Below are 18,884 nucleotides of genomic sequence, written 5' to 3' on the forward strand. Positions count from 1 at the left end.
TATATATATATATTTGAAATACCTCTTCAGAAACCGTTGTTAATTGTGCATACATCATTGCATGGTATTCACTTTCAGTGGACTAACCTTGGACGTTCTTTCATCAATTGATTAAACGAGACTAACTTCACAAACTTGGAGACTCTTCTCGAAAATACATATCATGGTTCTTTTTAAGTTTCGGGAGAACTTATTTACAGTACCGTGTAAATACCATGAGGTCAGTCCACAACTTTCCATATAAGACACAAGGCAATTTGTAATGTCAAGCATACTCGAGTAGTTTACCCTGCACAAGCACGTTACGCTTGCCTGAAGCCCGCACTGTTGGAAGAGGCACACTATGAATATGCACACGGAGAACTTGTCTTAAAAACAATGCCATAAGTTGTTTTGTCATTTTGAGTAATCGTATAATTGAGTAGATTAATGTTGGCTGCTTTCTAAAAGTGTGTGTGTGTGTGTGTGTGTGTGTGTGTGTGTGTGTGTGTGTGTGTGTGTGTGTGTGTAGTGTTCTTTGTGCAAGTGGGGAGAGACGATAGGTGCTGGGGACCAATCACCATCATTTAAAATGGTCAAAAATACCGCCTCGTGACCAGATCACCACTTTCAAACGAGTTTGTGCATGCCGCCATCTTGTTGAGCATTGTCAAGCATTTCTGCATTTTTGACCTCACCTTATTTTTACATTCTCAGATTTTCTTCTGATCAAACCCAAAACCAAACCAAATGATTAACAAAAACACAAATCATGACAAAATTTCAGCGAAATGTAGCCCAGAACAGTTTTGAGGACTTGTTATTGAAAAAAAAATTGCTTAATTATACGTTTCAGGAGTTTTAAACACTGGATGAGAAAAAAATTGTGTAATTGCTTGAATGTGTGTGTTGACTGTAGCAGTTTAATTCATTTGCATATGTTACAGTATGTTATCTTAATAAAGCGCAAGACGGGGATTTGGTAGTCGTGAAAGAGCAAGAGGCCAATCTTAAGTTTCCCCGTGTTGCTAGTCAGTCGCGGTCAGTTCATTGTGTAAAGCCCAATAAAGATTAAGTGCACAGCATAAAATCTAATAAATGCCAAAACCAGTAAAAAGGGCTAGAAAGAGCTTAGGAGCATTAGACTCCCACAAAGCCAACCTGGAGCAACTTGGATGATGATACCTTATACTCCCAAACGTGCATGTCACTCCGCTCCATTACACTTGGTCCTATATTAAAAACAATATTTAGTCGAGAGGTCCCCTTCTACAAATTGTTGACCAGGCACTGAGGGCTGAAAGCATGTGGGCCTAAACTAAAGTGACAATTATTTGCCCCTCAAGCCCTGAAGGAAGAAACTATTTCCTGTTGTGTCACATTTCTTGGTCGGGGATGTATTCCCATGCATTACAGCCTTGTCAAAGCACAGATTCATGAGGTCAGTCCACAACTTTTGGCTGTAACTCAATAGCAAAAACCCAAAGACGATAATCAAAGTCATATGTTGTTATGTCACCGGGTCATCCTTATGGCTCTGAAGTAAAAACCTCAATAAGAGCGCATATCTGGAAGGTAGGAGCATAAATGACAAATTTAAGTCAATGGGAGAATGTGTGCAGCTAGAAAAGCACACTTAACTTTTCACTTTTACTCAAATAAGAGAATACAGCCTATTGTGGTAGATTGGAGCACAAAGTACTTAAACAGGAAGTCACCCCCAAATTGTCTTCACAATGGGTTATGTGTGCCCTCACTAGTCTTAATATGGCATTCTGATTAGTATTGTGTTTGTGGAATAGACGTTCGGTAGCAAAATGCACCCGTTTTTGTCCATCTCAGAGGGGCGGCCATTTTGACACTTTCTGTCGACTGAAAATGACATGGCAGCTGCTCAGCTCCAGTAACGACCAATCACAGCTCACCTAATTTCTCAAGCTGAGCAAAATGGCCGCCCCCTGAGATGGACAATAACGGTTGGATTTTACTGCTTAACTCGTATTCCACAAAGGCAATATCTATCAGAATGCCGCGGTTTGACTAGTGGGGCTACATAAGACACATTCTTGGAAAGAAACATTTTGGGTCGACTTTCCCTCTAAACAATGTTGTTGCCTTGCTGATTTGAATGTGAGTCTATATGCTTCCCCTCTTAATCGATGCACTGTATATTCCTCTACTCACGTTCTTATTTTAACATTCTTTGTTGAAGCTAACACTCTATTTGGTCTTGTTGTGCAAATGACAAGATGATGAAAAATCTGATATTATTTTGGCATTATGCAACCAAACCAAAAGTGACCTTGATGGAAACACCACACTTCATCTGTATTTGTTGTATTGTGGTGCATTTTTGCATGAACTGCGACTAAATTCAAGCAAAAGCCGGCTGCTTTCCCAAACATGTCCTCAACTTACAATAGTTTTAGCATTAAAAAAAAACAACTGGTGGCAAATCCCATTTAAAAGAGAACACACATCATCAAACTTTGTTTACCTTGCAGAGACTTTGTGCTGTTTTCGTTTGAAGATTTTAATACAGTGCAGCTTCACTGACAACACGATGCGTAAACATTGTCGGTCTAACCAATCTTGCTGCAATTCCAACCAAAGCAGCTAATTGTGTGTTCAGGCCAAATCGCGTCTGTTTGTTTTTTATTAATTACGGTTTTCCGGATTAGATGCGCTGCTTGCATGACTCAATGCCAATCCTACATTTACCTCAGTTTCTGATTCCTCCAATTTCTGATTCTGAAGGATATTTACCTGAGCATGCATCTCACAGCATTGTTTAATGAAAACTAAACTTTGAGGAGACGCTGATGGAGCCGGCAACATTATTCCATGTGTTCCTCAACTCATTAACGCCTACACCTTGACTCCACATATGGAAAATCTGGCAAAGTATGGTGTAGTCATTTCAGTGGGGGATTATTCGTTGGCTAAATGCTACGTGTGATTGCATAGGCACAGGTGTCACCACTACCCGTCTGTTTTTGTGACTCATTATCTCATACAACTGTGGTTTGTATTGTTTCCATAGTGTTAGAGTCTCCTCCGAGGACCATTACGTTAAAACTCACGTGTTAAAACGCATTGAGGTGGCAGCAATATGTGCTATGATGCTAACTGCTAGGCCATTGTGTGGGAGACCTGGTTTTTATTCTTGGAGATGAGTCAACTACCGCCGCTCCCCACTCAAGCTGCTTAATGTTGTCATTTACATCCCCCATCCATTTTCCTTCTTCTGTCTTTCTGGCTCTCCTCCTCATCCACTTCCCCCACCGACACCGCACCTTCATCCCCTCGCCCCCCTCTATCACGACCTGGTTCTTGATCCCTACACTGGGAGCAGATACCTCTGGTAGGATTAATAATTCTGCTTCTTTGATGTCAGAAGGGTGTTTTACTAAGACAGGGTTAGGGGGAGGGGGGCTATGGGCACAGAAAGAATAAGAAGAAAGAATCAGGGGGAAAGGCGGATCAAGAAAAAGAAGTGGAAAAGGTGGCAGGGATGTCAAGAATCTTCAGTCAGCCAAATGTATAATCTCAAAGTGTATCTGTCAGTGTCGTTAGCTCCTCAATGTATTTTTTTCATTTGGTTTTGTCTGTTGTCATTTTTGTAGAAAGTCCTATCTGCATTTTTTTTGTACATCTATCTAGATTTTTTTTTTTTTTTTTTACCCTTAGGACAAGTATACTGTATATTTCTTCCCAGAATTCTCCCATTCACACGATTGACTTAATTCCATAATCATTTTTCATTTTAAAAATAATGCATATTCACCAAAATGGAAAAACAACAAAGTGAAAGCCATTCGCTCATTAATTTACTGTGGTCAATTTTTTGGGGTGTCATCGTTGCTGCGATGTGATGAGGGTCCACGAGAGGGCACAGACCAGACCACTCTTCTTCATTGGCAGTTCAGGCCTCGGCCTCAACCACGAAACCAATCGCTCACTGCCGGATGACCCTTGACAGCCTATCGGCTTACTTGGCCTGCGGGCTGAGCGGTGTTGCTGACAGTTATGCCATTGGAGCTCGGCAAGCCAGTGGAAGAAAATTCGTAGAAACGTTTCGTATGGTTTAAGGTGAGGGGAAGGAAGCTAAAGGTGAGGGCAAGCGGTGGGCGAGAGCCGCATTAATCTTTGGCCGACGAGGGCACCAAGAGCTCCCATACAGTAATTACATGAGAGGCAAATGGATCCCTGTATCTGAAAGCAACACATTTCTACCCTGCAGGAGAATCCCTGTGTAATTGTAATCCCCCCGAGACGAGGCCAGCTCAAAAAGTACCTACCTTTTTAACGTGAAGAGGTTTAGGAGAATGCTTTTGTGAGCGTGCTAAGCATGCGTGCGAGTGTTGTTTTATGACTTTGAATGTACGCCTAATGGTTGCAAAGGAAGCATCCCCGAGGAAAATATGTGAAAATTATTTTCCAGTGACTGAATGAATTCTGATGGTGTGCGCTGCCTTTTTGAATGTATTTACATGTGTTATGGCACTTGGCTGGAGCGGATGTTGGCAGCCTTGCTTTTAGCATTGCTTCAAGGATAGCTGGATGGTAGGATGTAGAGATATACGAGAAGAGAAATGGATGGAAGGAATGAGAAAGGGAGTGGGGGGTAGATCTGTTGAGCAGAGCCAGGCGCAGCCGGAGGGGAGGAGAGGTTGATCTGTTTAGTGTCCATCTCCTGCCAGCTTTCACTGGTCATTAAAAGTAAGCTGTTATCAGACCGTGCAGGGAGGACTACCCAAACAGCCGGCACAGTGCTGCGTCTTCAGGTAACAGCACCTTATCTTTTTGCTGATTGCCTTCACGCTCCCAATCCGTCTGACGTTGGCGTCTCAATCAGTCTTAAAATAATCTGCCTCCTCGCGGAGCGGCAGCGCAAGAAGGTCTGTCTCCGTACTTCCATCTCTCCCTTTTCTCCTGCTCCGGCTCCCCGCCTCTCCCTCCCCGCGTTGATGCTGCATATTAATTCGGCAAAGCGGTCTTGCCCACTTTAGTGAAAGTAAACAAACAGTTCTCTAAACCTGACTGGGAGCGCTGTATTCTCCCCATGAGAATGCGTAGCAGGTGTAGTCCAATTGTGCAGATGTGAACTTTTGGCTCCCAGGTCAAAGTTGATTATGAACCAGCATAATGATGAAAGCTCAATCAGACCTCTGTCAAGGCTGGTTCAGCATCGAGGAACAATCCCACGAACCCTAACCCAATACTAACCATAACCCTCACTCCTAACCCCAACTCTAACCTTAAACCCAAACCCCAACCTATCTCCTAACCCTAACCCCAACCTGAACCCTAACACTAACCCCTAACCCTCTAATGCTAACCACTAACCGTAACCCCTAACCCTAAACCTAACCATCCATCCATCCAGTTTCTGATTCACTAATCCTCACAAGAGACGAGGGGCGTGCTGGAGCCTATCCCAGCTGTCTTCGGGCAGTAGGCGGGGCACACCCTGAACTGCTTTCCAACCAATTGCAGAGCACACAAAGACAAACAACCATTCCTGCTCACAATCACACCTCGGAATAATTTCGAGTGTTCCATTAACTTGCCACGTATGTTTTTGAAATGTGGGAGGAAACCGGAGTACATACAAACTCCACACAGGAAGGCCGAAGCTGGAATCGAACCCGATACCTCTGCACAGTGAGGTCGACGCGCTAATCAGTCACCCATCATGCTACCCCTAAACCTATCCCCTAAACTTAATTTAACCCCAAATCCCGAAACCTAACCCCATTTTTATCGAACCACACCACTCCCAATGGCTGCATACAAGGATTTTTTTTTTCCCAAATGATAAGTTTTGAATTCATGAAATAATTGATGTAAGCATTCTGAAATATGTTTGGATGACATTACTCAAGTGAAGGGTTAAAAATCGACATTTCTTCAGAGTGGTTCAGTGGAGCTAAGTGACCGCGTTGAGCTGCATGTCCCGCTGCCGAAAGCACTGTTGACATGCTTGCAACCACCCTCCCACCTAAACCTACAACCTGGGAACACTAACGCTGTCATCGACACGGCACTTTTTTTTTTGCCTTACTTTGCATGGGCAGAAAAGTAGAGTGGTGCAGCAGAACTCTCCACCTTGAATAGGGAGGGGACGAAAGGTAAAGGGCTGAAATGGGATTTGCCTCTGGAGCTGGTCTGAAAGACACAGTTGTCAACTCAAACCAAATAAAAAGAATGACAAATTGGCAGTGTTTATATACAGCAGTAGCTTGTTGGAGCCTGTTCATGCAAACTTTTTAAAACAAGGTTCCAATGTCATGAATGTTTTGAAACCACAAACAATGTAATCAATGATATTGCCTTGATTTGGACTGGCCCATTTTTAATCTCCCGTCACCTCTTTCATCTGCATGTCAGAACATCATGAGATGTGCTCCTTATTTTTTTACTGCTGCTGTTTGATGCATTTATTTCTAGCCTTCCAAAAACCCACTCACAGTACTTCAAAAAGTGGATGTGATGTTTGGTTATGGCAGTTTAGCTTGTTCCCAGTTTCTTTTCGACTCCCCCTAATTTGCGCTATTATGTCACCTTTTTGCCAAGTGCTGTTATGTCAAGAAGTGGGAGTGAGATGTGTCAAAGGAGTGTGCTTCAGCGCTACAGCGACTACGGCAAGACACTTGATAATCCGTTAATCCTTCCAGTGTTGTGTTTTTTTTTTCTTTTGCAAGAGTAAGCCAAGAAGCCAAGAAATCACATTTCCTAAATGTGAATGTTTTGCGTTGGGTGACATTTACATGAATGTTTACGATGTTTTCCTGACAAAACAAGCAATTTAGGGCAACAACTCAGCTTTGCTTCCTAATCTGTGTCTGTGTTTGCTCCAAGAATATATTTTCTTTAAATACTTGTGTTGTATGTCTGCGAGTTTTCCTACATGTCTCGTCTTGCTAGATTGGAATAGACGTGGAGTAGACGTCATTTTAAAAGGCAGGTTCTGCGATACATACAAAATTTGTCATCCAAGGTAATTTGTGTCACGATACACAACATTCATCCATGCAGCCATTCGTTATCTATCCCGCTTATCCTGATCAGGGTCACGTGGGCTGGAGCCCGTCCCAGTTGAGGTCAGGCGAAAGGCAGACTACAATCATAGGGCACATTACAAACACACAGCCACTCATGCACACTTTCACACCGCGGCTGAGTGTGAAATGATCAGTATGAGTGAACCACGACATTCACAGGGGCAAATGTATGTTCAATTTGTGATACAGACGCCTCTAACAAATCCCTAAAAAAAAAAAAAAAACACTTCATATTATGATATCCTATGAATGTCTATGAACGACATCTGGTGATGATGGTCACTCAGTGCGCATTAATGACAAGGTATATGTGGTTGCATCTCCAGTAGATGGTGTAATAGGGACTGCACACTGCATATTGACTATACCGCTATCTCACAGTGAGTCAGACAAATGAGCGTCACTACTCCAATTCTGATGTCACATGGGATTTTATACTGTAGGTGACAACCGAGTAATAACTCCTATATCTCTCCGGCTCGAGCTATTTTATTTATTTATTTATTTTTGTTCTGGCGCTGGCTTGTTTGCTCCCTTCCACCAGTTCCCACAATGCATCCTTCTATCCCGCCGCGATCTGTCTCGCTCAATCTGCCTCGCCAGGCCCGCTCCGTCTCCCATTCTTTGTCTCTGCCCTCATCCCTGTGATGTGTGATATGTATCATTGCTTAGGACGACTCCGGGCCGGCATGTTGACATTCCCCCGTGCCTCTTCATCTCTCCCTGCAGAGCTGAGTGCTGTTGAGTTGTGTTGATTAATGATATTGATTGCTTCGCTCACTGGTTGACTTTCAGTGATGGAGGGCCAGAGAGCAAGAGACAGAAACAAGAGCACAAGTGTGAGATAAATTGTAACCTTAAAAAAAAATAAAAAATAACTCACACTCGTTACAGTATTCCCAATACACATACATACACTCGCACACACATACAAGCTCTGTTTCCATGGAAACCATACCATAGTGAAAGTGACTGAGTATGCATTGAGACAGACTGAAGGAGAGCACAGGAGCTCTCCGTCACAGGTGACGGAGAGGCATGTGGGCTGAGTTATCTGTGGCTGCCCGGCTCTTTATACGTGTATGCAGTGAACAATGAGAGACAGTGTGGACATGTCAGCGTGTGCATCAATGGCATGACAAACAGGATGTCAATATTCTCTCAGGATGGCTCTCCCTGGCGCCTGATAAGTTGTGTCAATAGCAATGAGGAAGTGTCAATACCTTTTTAAAGGGCTGACGAGCTCCATCCTGCTGAATGGCGTTTCCCCAAAGCAATGCAGCATAGACATGGAGTTGAAAAAAAAAAGAGAAACAGACTTTAATAGCCACTTTTTTATATGGGGCTCTAATTTTGACTGTTTAAGGAATGCTGTAGAAGTGAGTGTAAAAACTCAATGGTTAGTGTCTTCACATTCATGGTTATCATTCATAAAACAATAATATGATTAAAGGTCATTTGAGCAAAATTTGTTATTTCACAAGTGAGTAGAAAACTATTCGCCCTTCGCATCAATCCGTACCTATGAAGTAGCTCTCAGTTTCAAAAAGGTTGGCGACCCCTCAGTTGCTCAATAATGAGTAAAAATAATCGTCTAGATTTGTGGAAACAATATTTCAAATTGTAACATGGGAGGTTCTGACCCGACACCATCTTTTATTTTTTGGAGTGAATCATTTTCTTTCCTTTTGAGGATGCGGAGATATTTTGTCGACATAAACCTTTTTTTTCCTCCCCCTTTTGAACCATTTTTATCACAATACTGTATATTTTATCAACCTCTTCGGGAATGTTGAAGAAAAAAATGGTCTGATTGCATATTAAAAGTCAGCTGCCTCTGTGCAGTACTGATGTCAATATCTTTTTCCACCATCAAATGAATGGTCAACAGCCACGGGCCTTGTTGTTTATGATGTGATGATAAGGCATGCTTGAGATGGGAATTCCCCCCACCCCCCTCCTGGTGGAGCTTCCTCTCTCACAGGCTTGACACGACACATGTGGAGAGCCATACCACAACTATGGATGCGGCTTGTAGGCTCCCATGAACACATTAAAGTCCCGGTCCGAGCTCAATGAGTGTGTGGCTGGTCATGGAAGGCAGGATGCAGAGTGTGTGAATCGCGGTCTGTCCCACACTTAAGTCAGGCGTGTACGAGGAAGAGATGGGATGTTGTTTGAATGAGAGCATTCCGGATATGTCAGTGAGTGTTTACATGCACAACAAGGTTACTATTCTGTTCTTTTCCTCCAGATTACTCCTTGAGTGTGTAACTCAACTTGACAAGACAATACCACAGAGGGCATATTGTAATTACCGGATGCCAATATATATCGTCAATACCCGTATGATTGTATCGACTTTCATTGGAGTAATGAGTTCAAGATGTTTATGCACTTGCGTTATTTTTTACGTGTTTTGGACTAGCAAAACACAGCATTAGTTTCAGTCTATTATTCCAAATGTGACTACAATAGCTATTTGATAAGTGGATACGCACATTTTCATGCCACTGTCATGACGTTTGCCAATTTTGAAGTAGTTATGTTTGTCTTCCACATACTGTATGTATTTCCTTGTCTGTCCAAACATGACCCTCGCTTAGCTATGTCTTCCTCTCTTGGGAGAGATAGATTTGTATATATACAAAATGGAATAGTCTGTGTGCGTTGAGTTTGAAAAAGTTGGACGGTGTCAGATGAATGTGTTCGCATGCATTTTTTTTTTTGTTTGCTTCGGTGCGGGCAAACCGATCGCCATCCCAAATGAACTGATGTTCTCACATTCCTACTGGCACTCGTGCAAATAAATACAAAGTATTATCTTACATTTATTCTGCTGAGTGGAGTGTAATGAAGCAGGGCATGACCTTCCTAAGGTGTGCCGCCAGAACTTTGATGCCTTCAACACCTCTTTTAAAACAGACCCCCCACCCCCCAAAAGAAAAAGGTGGTAGTGACGCAACCCCAGCTTTGATGCCTTCAACACCTCTTTTAAAACAGCCCCCCCCAACCCCCAAAAGAAAAAGGTGGTAGTGACGCAACCCCATTCCGGCCCCATATAAGCAGATTACCTTTGGGTGGCTCGGAGTAGTCATAACACTCGATAACATATTGCATCATTATTTGTAGCGATTAATTCTGGGAGCACATGTTGATGTTTGTCCTTTTTTTTTTTTTTTAACTCTTGTATGTATGAACATGTTTAGCATATGCTGCCCTGGCTATGTGCGTTCATGCGCTCTCCTGTCTGGCCTTCTCTTGTTCTCCCAGCTGTCCTAACACTAGTCTGTGTTGACAGTAAACACAGCTGCAGGTCACAGAGGCCTCGCTCTGGTCCGACATGGGGATCTGGAGGCCGAAGGGGGAGCGGACCCAGTGCACATACACATGGAGGGAATGAATGCAGGAAAAGGACGGCGGGACGAAAGGTCAAGACTCTTTGCACAGAGACCATAGGACTAAAGTGGAAAAGTTAAAAGAGGATCTTCCTCTTTTGGTCCAGCGCGTGCCCCCTCCCCTCTTGTTGAGACTGACAGAGGGACATAAACAGTGAGAAGTTTCCATGGTTGTACATGAATGTGTACGTTTATTCGTTACACTCAATGTCTGTTTAGGCAAGACTGTTTTCAGTGGGAAGGTGTGAAACTTTTGCAACAATGCAAAAGAGACAAAAACTCCCATTTTCACCAGGTAACTCTCATGTGAAAACACCCTTTGAGTGGAAACGACACAACCGAGGTAGCCTAAGAACATCAGATAATGTTATCCGAGAGCGGTAAGAAACAGGATAACACATTTAGAGGTCAGGATCAAAACGCAGCCATTAATAATAACAGCGGGACACAAAGTGACCCCTCGTGCTCATGCGTCTCATCAAATCTCCATATCATCAGACATTTCAGACTTTTAACTTCATTGTGGATTGGATGTGTCTTCACGATCGATACGCTGTGATAAATCATCCCAACATAGTTGCATTTAACACATGACATTAGCATTGCATACAGACACACAACCATTAGGGAGTCCGTGACCTTTGTGTGCTTGATTGATAGCTTGTCTGACCCTGTCTACATGTTGTAATCCTGGCACAAAGACATACGTAGTTTTGCGAACCCAGCTACTGTAAATACACGTGAAGAGATAGGTAAAGACATGTCGTCAGTCATTGCACTCTCAGTCGCACAAATCAACACGCACGCACACTCGCTCATGACTCTCCCCGCCAACCCCCTGAAAAAAAAAAAAAAAAACTCCCCATTTGACGTGTTCCCCTCGAGCCCCAAAGGACAGATCAGGCACAGCTGTGACTTAGCAGGTCACGAGGCTCAGAGGGGTCAGACCGAGCAGCCTCTGAGAGAGCCCAACGTGGGGTCACAGGTCACTCCCAGCAGTCCTGGCGGTGTGAAAGGTCATGGGTCAGAGTCTCACCGCCAAGCGTCGGCAGGGTAGAGTTTCAAAAGGCGGCTGGGGCCAGTGAGAGGCACAGATTTATAGATACCGAGCCGGGCCCCGGTCCTCGGCCCGAGGTAATTACACAGAATATGAGCATGCCCATTGAGGCTTCGCCACCATTATTCATTTCCACCCTGAGCCGCTGTAGACTGAAATAATACATGAGATAGCCAGGGAGGGAGACCAGAGGCGAGAGCGAGGGGCAGAGAAAGGAAGATCCAGCGATGTGAGGCCGAGAGCAGACCGCCGAATGGAGAGAAGGCGGCAGAGCAAATGAGAAGGAGTCTACGTGCGCGAGTGAGTCACTGACTAGCGGGAAAGTCAAAGGGTCATTCTTGTTACTAAACAAAACTCCATTCTCAGCTACAAGACCTTTGACGTCAAATTCCAGTAAGACAGCGAGAAGGTCATAGGGATCATCCCCGGGGAACACCGGGAGCCGGAATGACACGAAGCACGGACAGCAGGGAGTGACGTCCTCGTGAGACAAGCAGCGCAGGAACAGATGGAGCGAGGGAGGGCAGTGAAAGAAAAGAAGAGCCCAGAAATTAGATTAGTTTGGAAAGTGAAGTTGTGATGCGGCAGGCTTGATATCCTGCGCGCGGCGGTTTCCCGTGAGAACCCGATCGGGCCACCGTGGGCTCGGCGAGACAGTTCAAACATACTTACCCCTCCTTGGAAGGTACAAATTAAATTAGGTTCTTCCACAAAGAGGAGATGTTTTCCCCTTCTGTTTTGATGTCATGGTAGTGGGCCAGAATAGAGTGGGGGGTCGGCCCGCTCTGGCCTGCGTGCATTTATCTTTGAGGCCATTCATCTTCCATTAAGTTCCCATCCCCCACTTTTTGGATCTTGCTGTCCTGTATCAGTCTTTCTCTGCCGAGTTACCAATACACAAACATGCGCATGTTCGGGTCACGGCTCTGTCCTTCTCCCTGTTCTTCATCCATCCCGTCTTAACCTTAACCCTCTCTATCCTTTTGTTCCTATCCAAATAACGGCACCGTGGTTTTCATTGAAGATTGGCTTCATAACTGCATCGATTTGAGCGTTGGCTGCTGCCAAACGACGTACATCCACATTTCTGCCACAAGACTCTCAGCACTGCGTGACCTTAGACCTTGACCTTCGAGCAGCAAACAAATACACCCAGTTTATCCTTCCCGCCTCTGTGTGCGTCACATTGAGAGGTGTTTTATTGAGCTTGTTGATCTGCATGGAGGGGCAAAATGTTTCCGCTGCAAACTACAATGACAAGCATGGTACTGTTCAGTACTCTCATAGTGAACAGTCTGGTGAGTCGTGTATGTTTATTACGATTCTTCACCTCATCATCAATCCATAAATGAGAAAATGGTCGACTGAACCCTTTCATGCACCCTGTAACCTGATAACATGATAAGCTGTCCACTGCCGTAACCGCTGTCCCTGAAAGGGTGAAGCTCATATTTATATATGAGTCAACTAATTTCATGTCTTCTCTCATCACACCCACACACAGTATCCCTCAATATGCTTTCACCGTGTGTATACTCAATCGTACCTTAACAGCAGTCCCGCTGGGACAAAGTAAAGCCCCTATTGTGACTCTCTGATGGAGGAAACAAAAAAAGAAATCCTTGAGAGTCACGCAAACACACAATAAATCAATCCATTATTTACAAGTGAACTCATTCAGAAAGGAAGCATATGTAATCTACTCATCCATGCTGAGAAAGCGAGAGGAGGAGAAGTAGGGAAGGAGAATTGTTCAGGGACAAGGCAGGCGGCCAGCTGAGAACAAATTTTGTTTTTTTGTTCTTAACTCCCCGAGGAGGCGTGGAAACCAGTAAACAAACAAACCGAGCGAGAACACGTTTCCTTCTTTAATGACAAAGGGAGAGACTGTGAGAGAAACGCCGGGAAGCGCGGCTCGGAACTAGCCCAATGTGTCAGCTGTCAGTGCCTGTGACTGTGCGTGCGCGTGTTCTTGTGTGTGCATGCCCTCTGCCCTGTTCGTATGCAGGCCAGCAGCCTACACCAAAGTGCACGGGGGACAAGCACACAGATGGGTAAATAAAGTCGTTGTTTGCCGTTTTGTTTTTTTATTATGTTGCGAAGGATTAATTGTCATTGATTTTTCTCTGTCAGAGACAGGAAAAGCGGTGGCGAGTCGTAAGCACTCCCATTAGGGGCCTGAGCTCATCTCCTCAACATTCACGGAAACTGACACACTGAGTTTCTCCCCTCCGATGCGCCCCACCGCCATTGGAGCCTGTCAGGCCCATGTCAGCTCCTATAACACTGTTTCTACCTGAAGTATGCAGATGAAGCCTTTGTGAACCCTCGCTGGCCATTCATTTGCGCTCAGGTCCAGACCCTTCGTACTCATACAAACATACAAGCAGCAATCCTGGGGTCGTAGCCTTTCACCCTCAGGGGCTCGACTTCTGCCACCAAGGCCTGACAAATCATCTCCCAACATGGAAAAAAAAAAGCGCAAGGCTCCCAGCATGAGAGAGCCCCAGTTCCAAACGTCCAATGTCCATGCTGGTACAAGCAGCATCAGCAAAGTGCGATTACCATATTCCCACCTGATTTGCACAAAGGCGACACAAGAGGATGAAGGAAGTTAAAAAAACAGGGACAAGAAGTCGAGAGATGCCGAGATGGAAGCCAAAGCTATGTGGGTTCTTTCATTCGCTCGATTATGATAAATGGACCTGGCCTTTGAGCTGGTCGGTGCTCCCCCAGCTCTCTTTCTGGGAGTCCTTGAGCGCAGCGCAGACCCCACAGATATTGCTCTTTGTCCCACGGACGAGACCCCGATGTTCGACTCTGAGTAAAATCACTCAAGAACTCTTCCACGTGTCTGCGTACGAGGGAAGTAGCATTAAGCATGAGAAGAAGTGGGAGAAGTTGGGGAGGACTGAAGAAAAGTCAACCTACTGCATTTCTCTGGCACGTCTCCCCATTATTCCTTTAAAGACGTTCAGAGCTTTGCCTTAGGGGTACGTGGGTAGATTTGGGGAAAGGCTGAACTCACATTTACCCCAAAGGCACTTTAAAAACTCATTCAGTGATCAAAATGACTTGTGAAGCTCACCTCCACCAAGGAGAGGTCTTGAGTGAGACAAGAGAAAAGAAAATTCCTTGCGTGGCTCAGGTGAAAGTATCTTTTAACGAAACCAACAATAATTTTAGATCGTTATTTTATTGACTAACAGCCTGGGATGCTGGTAGACCTGCAGTTTGTTCAAAATTATACCGCCGATTATTTCCATGACTTGCCTATTTTTTTTTTTTTTTCAAAATGCTGTTTATTCAAAATCAAACAATGTATTATTTGCATCATGCTAATGCTGCTAGCATTCCAATATATATCAATTACAGTTACATAAGCAGTGGAAGTTGTGGTGTAATATGGAAGGTTTACGAGCTTCAGGTCAAGACAGCAAATTGGTGATTTTTTTTTTTTTTGCACTTGTGGCCGTGTGAATATGTTTTGGATGTGTTGTGTTGAGTGGGAGTGAGCGGCGCAATTAGCCTTTTTGGAAACCCTTCATGTTAATTAAAGAGCCCTTTTCACAAGATCCTCCTTTTTTTTCCCACAACATCACATTCCCCAAACTGCCTTTTCTTGCCAGTGGCAAATCTCAGCAAAAATGGAATGGTCTTTAGATTTAACGTTGCTAAAATCCATCATTGCAAAAACGTACGGGTGCTTTGTGCGCTACAAATTGGCTGAGTGTGAGCCTTTCCATACTCCAACACACCAAGGTGTGTTTAGCGATGGCGAAGTACCACACAGTGCCACTGTGCCATAATCCCCACCCTTGCCCAGTGGCCCAGATTAAATCCAGTCTTTGATCCGCCCCCTAATCTAAGTAAACGGGGTCTATGGGTTGAGGGTTGGTGCGCCACTCTGCCTGCCAGTCAGATTTTTACTCGCTTCTCTCCTTCCTCTCTTGACTGTTTCCTTGCCCCCCCCCCCCCCCCCCCCTACTGGGGAGCTGGCAATTGAAATCAGCTTTAGGGTTGCTTAATACAGAAGCGGGCAGATTTACGGCCCTATAATGCTTGTCATGGTCAAAGATTATATCAAAAGCTCTTTTTGTCACAGCGACATTGACGTCAATGGAGAAGCAGCAAGTCTGCCAGAAGTAGACAAAGCATGCATTTTTAGATCCAATTGTAGTCTGCCTTGTGTCTGTCCGCCCCGCACTCGACATGCTGACACACTCGCCGTTTATTGAAACCACACAAACGGCAACAAACGGAACATGTGTTGCTCATTTGAAACATCTTAAACTGTAGCTTTGTCAGGTACCCGTGTAATGGACGTTTGGTAATTGTAAAATCAACGTTAGTGACAAGCCCTTTTGAAGTGAAGTGTGGCTCGTTCTGTCTTGACTGCGCTCTAACGCTACAGTGAGCATGATTTACTGCCCATCTGCAAGCACACAGACACTCTTTGACCAAACCCACGCTAAATGAGGAGACTCAGTGGGGTTAACCAATTTAGCAGTTTATATACACAAGCCCATGGGTGATTAGAACAAGGTATTCCTAAAATAAGTGGTTTACAACACAGCACATTAAATATAATTATCCCCAACACAATAAAGTTCGAACAAATCCACGGACGCAAGACTGGAGTGTGTTAGGGTGCTGGGCTGAATGTCAGCTGTGCTGATCTTTGTTTGTGCTGGTTAACCATGCTCAATTGACTTGTTGCTAGCATAAAAAAACAAAAAAAAAAAAAAAAAAACAACTAATTGTTTTTAAAAAAGTTTTTAAAAAACACCAATTTTGTTTTTGGTTCAACCCTTTCGGGGACAGCGGTTACTACAGTGGACAGCTTATCATTTATCAGGGTACAGGGTGCATGAAAGGGTTAATACATGGCATTCTTTTTTTAAAAATAAATTCTCAGACGCGATGGCGAAACACTGAATCGAAACCGTTTGTGTTATTTTTAGATTATAAAAGAACAAGTGAGTTTGATGTCATCGGTGAGAGCAGATCTCAGTTGTCTTATGGGGACGTGAGTCCGATGGATGGAAATGGTAATATATGAATTGTTCTGAATTTCTTACTAGTTGAGAAGTCATTCCGCAGGTGAAGACCCTAAACGTGTTCCCGCAGCGGTGTGCTCAAAAGAATTATGCATACACAACCTCAATACTTCTGCAGAGGCCATTCAGTCATGATTTTCTTTTTTTGGTCTTACTTTTTGGCAGCAGTTGACCAATTATCGCTCCAGCGCTAGGTCCAGATCACTGACTCGTCATGCATGGTGGCGGAGTGTGAAATGTGCCATAAATCCGGAGCATGGCCCACAGCACGCAGGGGTGGCAGAAAAACCTGGCGCAAAGTTCTTTCTTAAACTTGAGTGAATTTCAAAGCACGGGTCACAAATGACGTGCGGCCTCTTATATTTCCATAGCCTTCTGCTATTCTCTTTATATCCACGTTGACAATTACAGATAATGGTCCTTGTGTGATTGCACCGCATTTCGCCAGTAACGGCTTGCGATCAATTATGAAATGGTTTTCTCCTGACTGATTATAATAGCATGTGTCCTCTAGCTAGCTGTGCCCTAATGACATCCGGTGCAAGTATCTATTCTTCTTCAAGTGTCCTCAAATAATCACGTATTAGGTATCAGAGAAAGGTCAGAGAGGGTCACGGGCCACTCTTGTTGCCTCCTGATAAGGGAGTCATTAGTTTAGGATTATCTACAGGTAGGTGCAGAATAGAGAGTTCAGAAGGTTAAATAGGGGTGAAAGGTCACATCATTTGGATTTTGACAACAGTCAACACTTTGGTGTGGTCTCGCTTTCTGCTCGTACTTATTTTTGTTGGCCATTTGTCTCAGGACTCTCGATATTCATAGTGTTCGTTAGCAGATATTGCGTCCGCGTGGCTACAAAATGGTCAGAATTTATGTATATGAAGCAGTTTCCGAGTGCGGTCATTCACCAACATGTCAGCTGCTCACCTCTGACCCAGATGGCAACACTTGTATGACCTCCAAGTCTGTTTAAGAGCAGATAGATCGTTTTCTAATAAGAGGGGCATGTCCCCAACTTCCATGGCAATATAAATAGTGGCGCTAGAACCCACACGCTCACACCTCTAAGCGTCCCAACGTTGACGTTCAGTAATACGACTCGGCATGCGAATGTGTCGATGTGCCCAAAAGGACTTTTGAGTTGTGTGAAGGTTGTGTCTAATGCCACATCATTTCAGGCTCCGCCTCTAAACTTGGTGAAGGTCTTTTCGACTCCCATGTCTTCCCCCTCCACCTCCTCCCGTTTGCTGGAATGAGAATTGTATCTAAATCACTTGGCATGGAGAGGATGCAAATGAACGCTGTGGGTTGTTGTGCTCAAATCCAGCCAAGGTCATGCATCCAGCTGTCAGCTCGTGTTGGGGACTAATCGTTTATGTGCCTGAACCACTCTGCGCCCATTCTCTCATTCTCTGGGTGTCTGTCACACACCTCTCCCTATCTCTTTAATTCACTGTCTCGCCTTTTATCACTCTACTCGTTCCGTGTCTCTCCTTTGTGTGCCTCACCTATTTCACCCTTCACTTTCTATGTTCTTTCACCAATGACAAAGACGACCAAAGTCATCGTCACCCCTGGGATAATATCTAGTCCACCATGGCAGAAGAGAGGCCGAAATGTTGTTTTTGCCGCGACAGATCCAAATCCAAATTTTGAATCATTTACTTTTTTTTTTTTTTTTTTTTTAATATTCGCACCTCAAGTACCACGGTCATTGCCACAATCGTCGGAGCAGGTCGAATCTCCAGTCAGCCATGTAAAAACGTGGCCGCTTGCAGGGTTCAAGTCCTTCGAAATGTGAATCGAAACAGCTGCCTCTAATCACCAGCACAAGCTGGGCTTAAGGGCCTCTCAGTTTCACCCCTCATCTGCCTGGAATTTTGAATTTCCTGAGCGGAGATCAAATGGCAGCCCGAGTCAGTGAGACCTTTGATATATGGACACCCATCTTGCAAGGGCCTTCTGCATCGGGATTTACGCTTGACAACACACTCGGTGTCACCTCCGCTCCCGGCGGACGATCAGCAAACCTGGGAACATTGGGCCCCTTTGACAGCCCCTCTCACAAACCCCCTAGAGTGCCCAGCAGTTATTTATTAAATTTGTTGTGCCCACCGTGCTATGGTTTCACAAGACCACTTAGTTTTGGATTGCGCTCTGGATTTTTCAATTATGTGGTTCATTTCACCTGCTAGTGGTCCTTTACCCCCCAGGATCAAGGGCACAAGAGATCACATTTAATTATTTCAAAACAAGAGCACTCAGGCAGACCCCACAGATCCATGACATCATCCCCCCTCCCCCATCTATTGCTCCAGAATCG

The sequence above is a fragment of the Hippocampus comes genome, unplaced genomic scaffold (assembly GCF_001891065.2).
Source record: "Hippocampus comes isolate QL1 unplaced genomic scaffold, H_comes_QL1_v1.1 scaffold195, whole genome shotgun sequence".
Taxonomy (NCBI): Eukaryota; Metazoa; Chordata; class Actinopteri; order Syngnathiformes; family Syngnathidae; genus Hippocampus; species Hippocampus comes.